Source organism: Engraulis encrasicolus, chromosome 24 (genome assembly GCF_034702125.1).
Source record: "Engraulis encrasicolus isolate BLACKSEA-1 chromosome 24, IST_EnEncr_1.0, whole genome shotgun sequence".
In the NCBI taxonomy this organism is placed as follows: Eukaryota; Metazoa; Chordata; class Actinopteri; order Clupeiformes; family Engraulidae; genus Engraulis; species Engraulis encrasicolus.
The window spans coordinates 23,287,957-23,295,456 of record NC_085880.1 but is presented as its reverse complement, the minus strand read 5'-3'; positions in this window follow the sequence as shown (position 1 = coordinate 23,295,456).

The following is a 7,500-nucleotide window of genomic DNA, read 5'->3' as shown; positions in this document are numbered from 1 at the left end:
GCTGTCTTTTTGGTGAGATCAGAGATGGGAGCTGCCAAGGAACTGAAGTTCCTGACAAACTTGCGGTAGAAGTTAGCGAAACCTAAGAAACGCTGAACTTCCTTCACTGACCTGGGAGTGGGCCAGCCCTGGACGGCCAGGGTTTTGACTGGATCCATCTGGAGTTGTCCTGTCCGCACAGTAAAGCCCAGGAAGGAGACCTCTGGCACATGGAATTCACATTTCTGGGCTTTCACAAACAGACAGTTCTTGAGTAGCCTCTGAAGTACTTGGCGGACATGTTGGCGGTGTTCTTTCAAGGTCTTGGAGAATATTAATATGTCGTCAAGGTAAACAAAAGCATATTTGTTGATCATATCCCTCAGGACATCATTGATAAGGGCCATGAAGACTGCTGGTGCGTTAGTAAGCCCAAAAGGCATAACTTGGTACTCATAGTGTCCTGATGGGGTGTTAAAGGCAGTTTTCCATTCGTCACCCTGTCTGATACGAATGAGGTGATATGCATTCCGCAAATCCAACTTAGAGAAGACTGTAGCGCCTTGGAGCAGGTCGAATGCAGTGGACATCAGCGGCAGAGGGTAGCGGTTGCGTACTGTTATCTTATTTAGACCTCGGTAGTCAATACATGGCCGCAATCCCCCATCTTTCTTACTGACAAAAAAGAAGCCCGCACCAGCAGGCGAGGTGGAGGGTCGGATGAAACCAGAAGATAGGGAATCTTTGATATATTCATCCATGGCCTTACGCTCTGGCTGAGAAAGGGAAAACAGCCTGCCACGAGGAGGGGTAGCACCAGGAAGCAAGTCTATGGCACAGTCATAGGCACGATGAGGAGGGAGAGTGGAAGCCCTGCTCTTACTAAAAACTTCCTTCAAATCCCAGTATTCTGGGGGCACTTGAGATAACTCTGTGAGATCAGGGGGCTCGGCAGGAGACACAGGGGAACTAGAGAGCAGACAAGAGGCATGGCATGTAGGGCTCCATTCCACAACCTGGCCTGTTGCCCAGTCTATATGAGGGTTGTGGCGGGTAAGCCAAGGGAAGCCCAAAACTACAGGGAACTCTGGAGAATTAATGAGGTGCAAGGATATTTCTTCTCGGTGAGCTTGGAACTTGAGAACAACTGGGGAAGTTACTTGGGTTACTCTACCATCACCTAAAGCCTGGCCATCTAGAGCAGAAACGGACAATGGAACTTCAAGGGGAACAGTGGGGACATTGATTCTTCGGGCAAAATGGACATCTATGAAATTACCAGCCGCCCCGGAGTCTAACAATGCTTGGCAGGAATGGATAGACTCACCCCATGAGATGGAGACAGGGATGTAGACTCCTTGGCCGGGAAGTTCGGGAGAGAGGGTGGTCCCCGTCACAACTCTCCCTCGGCTGGACGGGACGGTCCTTTTCCCAAGAGCTCAGGACATGCTGCTCGGAAGTGGTCAGGTTTGCCGCAGTAGAGGCAGCACTTGTCCCTCCTTCTGCGCTCCCTCTCAGCTGCGGTGAGGCGAGTACGGCCAATTTGCATGGGCTCAGGACAGTCACTGGCGGAGGTGGGTGAACTCCAGGATGAAGCAGTGAGATAAGGAAAGCTTGGGTCTCGACTACGCTCCCTAATTCTGTTGTCAAGGCGAATGGCATGAGAGATCAGCGTCTCAAGTACAGTAGGGCAACCTATAGACGCCAGACCATCTTTAATGGGGTCAGATAGGCCATGGTGGAAAGCCGAAACCAGGGCCGTATCATTCCATCCACTGACTGCTGCAAGTGTACGAAAAGAGATGGCATAGTCTGCAACGCTACCTCTTCCCTGCCGAATGGACATGAGTTTCTTAGCTGCATCTTGGCTAATGTCTGACTGATCGAAGACACGAAGCATCTCCTCCATAAATTTTTTGAAATCAGAACACTCAGGTCCCTGTCTCTGCCAAATGGAGGTTGCCCAAGCGCGTGCCTTATCAGCCAACAATGTCACTACATATGCAATCTTGCTGCGGTCAGAAGTGTAGGTGGCCGGCTGGAGCTCAAAGGTGAGTTGGCATTGCGTAAGGAATTCTCGGCACTCACCATGCTTGCCATCATACCTCGGTGGTGCAGGAAGACGGGGCTCATGAGGTGTAGTAGGTAGCGTGGCAGGAGGCACAGGAGCTGGCACTGGAGCTGGAGCAGACGATGGATCAGAGACAGAGACCGGACCAGGTGGAGCAGAAGGGTGAACATGAGGAGGAGACGAAGGTAGAGGAGTCAACTGTGCTAGGGCATTCCCAATTTGACGTAACATTTCATCGTGGCGAGCAAGGGTTTCTTCTTGTTTCATCAATGCTTGTCCATGAGTATCCATGGTAGCACCAAAGCTTGTTAAAGCGGCAATTATGTTCTGAACCTCTGCTGGGTTGCCAGTCAGAGAAGCCTCTGCTGAGTCAGTCATGACTGAGTCTTTCTGTTAGGGTTGGGCTGGGACTGAGACCCTGGCCACTGGCCTAATGCAGTGAACACCCCCTTGGCAAAACAGAGAAATGACTCAAATGCAGAGGACTGACAAACAAGGATCAAGTTCAAAAAGGTTTAATTTGGCAAAGTCCAGGAAAAATCCACAGCATGCAAAAGATATGTCCAATTCAAGGCAATCAAGGTTTCCAAAAAATAAAGTAAAATCCAAACGCACAGAGGATCCAAATAATTTCAAACAAAAAGCTTCGAGTGGCAAGTTCCAGGATTAAGTTCAACAAAAGTAGATTTCAAAGTCCAAAAAATAACGAAGGCAAAGATTCAAGAAAGCAAAAAGTAATTCCAAAGTATTCTTCAAAGAATGCAAGTGACTCACCCTCAACCAGCACAAAGACTCAGTGACAAGAACAAAACACAGGGCGGAATAAATACCCAAGGTAATTAGCAATTAAGAATTGGAGGGAAAGTAAACCAAAAACAGGTGGGGCACAAATCACATGACTATCAAAGCAAAGCATCACATGACATCAAAACAAGGAAGCACATGGCTGTCAAAACAAACACAAATCAAGCTGTCAAAACAAACATGGCAAGGATGCAAGGGTGCCCCCTAGAGGCCAAGAAAAGTCACAAAACCTAACATTAACAAAACAATCTGGATGCATCTGGTCTCCCTCTTCCTTAAAAAACTGCCTCTTGTCAGCAAGGTTTGTGGGATGTCTGGAGTGCATAGCTTTCTTGACTTCATGCCATATAATCTCAATTGTTTTTTGTCAGGGCTTTGACTGGGCGATTCCAGAATGTGTATTTCATTATTATGAAGCCATTCTAAAGTCGATTTGCTTCTAAAGTATGGGTTGTTGTCACATTTCAGCACCCATCCTCTTGTGTGCTTCAACTGTGTGACAGACTACCTCACTTTTTTCTGTAAAATATCTTGATAAATTTCTGAGTTCATTGTTCCACTGATAATAGCAAACTGAAAAGGGCCTGAGGCAGCAAGGTAGCCGCATATAATGATGCTCCCGCCACCATACTCAAAGGTGGAGATGATGTTTTGTTGAAGGTGTGGTTCTCCAGTTCTCCTCCAAACATGACATTGTGTGTTCCCCTGAACAATTCAACTTTGGTTTCAACGTTGGTCTACAGAATATTTTGCAGTAATTCTATGAAGCATATAAATGCTTTTTCGCAAACCTCTTAGGTGCAGCAATATTTTTTTGGACAGAAACCCCATTCATTTTAGATTGGCAGAATGAATCCCATTTTTAGCTATTCTTGGTTACATCTCCTCTTCTGAGTATGGTGGCGGGAGCATCATTATATGCGGCTACCTTGCTGCCTCTGGCCCTTGACATTTTGCTATTATCAGTGGAACAATGAACTCAAGTTTATTGTGATATTATACAGAAAAAAACGTGAGGAAGTCTGTCACACAGTTGAAGCACACAAGAGTATGGGTCCTGAAATGTGACAACAACCCATACTTTAGAAGCAAATCGACTTTAGAATGGCTTCATAATAATGAAATACACATTCTGAAATAGCCCAGGCAAAGCCCTGACAAAAAACAATTGAGATTATATGGCATGAAGTCAAGAAAGCTATGCACTCCAGACATCCCACAAACCTTGCTGATGAGAGGCAGTTCTCTAAAGAAGAGGGAGACAAGATGCATCCAGATTGTTTTGTTAATCTGATCTGCAACTACAGGAAACATCTGGTTGAGGTTATTGCGACTAATTTAGGGTTAAAACCTATTGAATGCAAGGGTGTACTTACTTATGCCTGGCTGTCCTGTGAATGTTTACATCTTATGGCCAATGAAAATTTGAAAACATGTAAATGTTTGGGTGGAATTAATTAAAGCAGACTCTGATTGTTCCTTCTTGAGATTTCCGGGAAGATCAGACCATGTTTTATGATACATTTTGACAGAAATGTAAGAAATTTCAAAGGGTGTACAAACTTTTTCTTGGGACTGTACATAGACGAGGTAAGATTGTACTAGATATACATTTAGAGTATGACATATTTATTGAAAGGTTTTCTCATTGCAAAATCAAAAAAAATAGTCAACTCTGATTGATGTGTCAAAGTTCGCCCTCTACCACCCCTTTTTACTTGTCTTGCAGGCCCATGTGGAAAAAAATATAGAACTGTAAAGCAAAATAAATTTGAAACAATACACTGATACTGTATAAAGTGCACCTACTGTCTTGTGAAATTCTAGGGAAATATTGTAATTTTGCGTGGAGCGTAATTATAAAGGGCACATGAGGCATAGAGTAATGTAATGCAGTGCAGTGCTTATTGTTGTATTGCATGCTTTTTTCCTCTTTCCCTTCTACTGCTTTTGATTAGAGAGAGTCAATATTTACCTGCGAGCAATTCACCAATTCAGATCACATTTATAGACACAAATCCAATGGAAATTATACAGTGCTTAACAAATCATTTTGCATGTCAAGACGTATACTATGACATAGGGCCTAAATGTTTTGGGGTTTGAGATAGTTTTGTGTATTCAGTGACAATGCTTTTTGAGTGATATGACAAAAGCAATTGCTAATGTACAAAAAAGCTGAGAATTGTACACAACCATATGCATGATGATGAAAGCATTTGCTAAATGCTGAAAACTATGAGAAACGTATTTTACCATGTGCACAGATAACAGCAGGAAGTCACAATTGAACAAGACGTTTTGAGAATGATAATTCTGTTGAGAAATACTGTAATCTCACTGTCACCAAAATTGGTGTCCGTATTGCACGCCGTTCCAGTAGCGCAGTGGTTACTCTATCAACCATTTTTGAGCGCCTCGCCTGTCCTCATTATAAACCTCCTAATGCCCCCTGTGAGCTCATCATAAGCCTGCCAACGCCCCTGTGAGCTCATCATAAGCCTGTCAACGCCCCCTGTGAGCTCATCATAAGCCTGCCAACGTCCCCTGTGAGCTCATCATAAGCTGCCAATGCCCCCCTTAGTATTACTGTAAAAAATAAGATAGACCATTCTGATTCTCAAACTGTGGACCAGGGCACACTGAAGGTGTTACAAGTGGGCCTTGAAATCATTTTCTAGGAATCTAAGTAATGTGTGTGTATGTGTGTGTGTGTGCGTGCGTGCGTGTGTGCGTGCGTGCGTGCGTGCGTGCGTGCGTGCGTGTGTGTTGTTGCTGTTGACTACTCATTTGATTTGTAGTGTTTGTTGAGCCAGAGGTGGACCCAAAACATTTGTGAACATTTCAAGTAGCCCCCAAGAAGATTGGGGTGGAGAGTTGCAATGGTTGTTGAAAAGACTGTAAGTACAATGAAGAAACAGTCAATCAAGATGGAACAACTCTAACAATTCTTTATTAGGACTTAATTTAACACTGTGTATAACTTACATTCTTTACGCAAGACTACTTAATACTATGTTGTCAAATGGATTGAACTTTATTATGCTGACATTTGAGAGGTCAGCAGATTTTCCAGTGCACAATTTTAATGGAATACTTCAAGCATGGCTGGACTTCTCAACTTCTCATCTCTCTGTGTGTATCTATATGCGTACAGTGTCTTTGTGCGTGCGCGCGCACGTGTGTGTGTGTGTGTGTGTGTGTGTGTGTGTGTGTGTGTGTGTGTGTGTGTGTGTGTGTGTGTGTGTGTGTGTGTGTGTGTGTGTGTGTGTGTGTGTGTGATCATTAGTGTGTGTCTCAGAACCACTCAGTAACACACACCTATTCATTAATATTTTACTCAACTATTCCTTCACTTTCTGACATAGATAGATAGATAGATAGATAGATAGATAGATAGATAGATAGATAGATAGATAGATAGATAGATAGATAGATAGATAGATAGATAGATAGATAGATAGATAGATAGATAGATAGATAGATAGATAGATAGATAGATAGATTGATTTATCCTTTATTACTCTCCAATCCTGATTGGATAGATATTGATATCAACAGTAATAATAGAAATACATATGTAAAAAGCTATATTACCAATACACTTAATTTTCCCACTACCTAAATACACCAAACTACTCTACACCCTAGAATAAATATTCAGCTAGCTAGGCCCTTGTGTTTCTACTGTTGGTATAATAGAGCCACCTACTGGTAAATTAGGGTGCTGCAATGTCCAGATGTGGCATGCCGCATGTGTGTGAGTGGTCTCAATTTTTGTTTCCCTAGGACTGACTCAGGACCTGGGTCATGGAAGATGATTTATTTTGGTCCCCAGTTCACACTCCTGTCATCTGTCTGCATCTAACCTCACAACAGCTGCCATTTATAGATTATTGCTGGGTCAGTTAGCCATTCGTCAGTTTTTCTTTCTTTAAAGGGGCACGAGGGAGTATGACGTCATTTGCGCGGCGCCCGTGGCATGCATGTCTCAAAATCTCCACCGTAATGAAAAAATGCTGCTCAAATCAACTCGCTGTGAGTTTTTCATCACGGAATGCCAGCAGTTGATACAAATCTGAATACGTTATGTAAAGCGATGTTTCAAATATAAACTGTTTCCCACAACACTCGTTCGGTCTGACGCTGTCAAAAGTTGCATGTGGGGTTTTCTGACAGCGGGCAGTGGAAGCGGCCGCGAGAGTCATCGCTCACTTACTAATGACTCGCACAAGCATCGCCTGACTCGGGACCGTGATTAATTAAAATTTTAATCCTACCTGGAACCCCTTTAAAAGTTGACTAATAGAAACTGATCGCATGATTATTCAGTCGCAAATAAAATATCCTCCTTAACGCTCATTGGCATGGAACACTGGTCTGAACTAGGAAGATATTTATATAAACAGCTTAAGCTCAAACCAAATAGCCTACCTTTGTTACACACCCCCACTGCCACATCTACACGAAACTACCCCAAACTCAGATGTAGTAGATCAAGATATCCAATTTGTCTACTTGTTTCCTGATTTAAAAATCAGATTTGATTCGACACATTTAATTCAAAATCACAGCAGAATGTAAGAAATTCTAATAAAAAAAATCACTGTTGTGCTGTAATGACATGATAGATATTTACAGTAAAA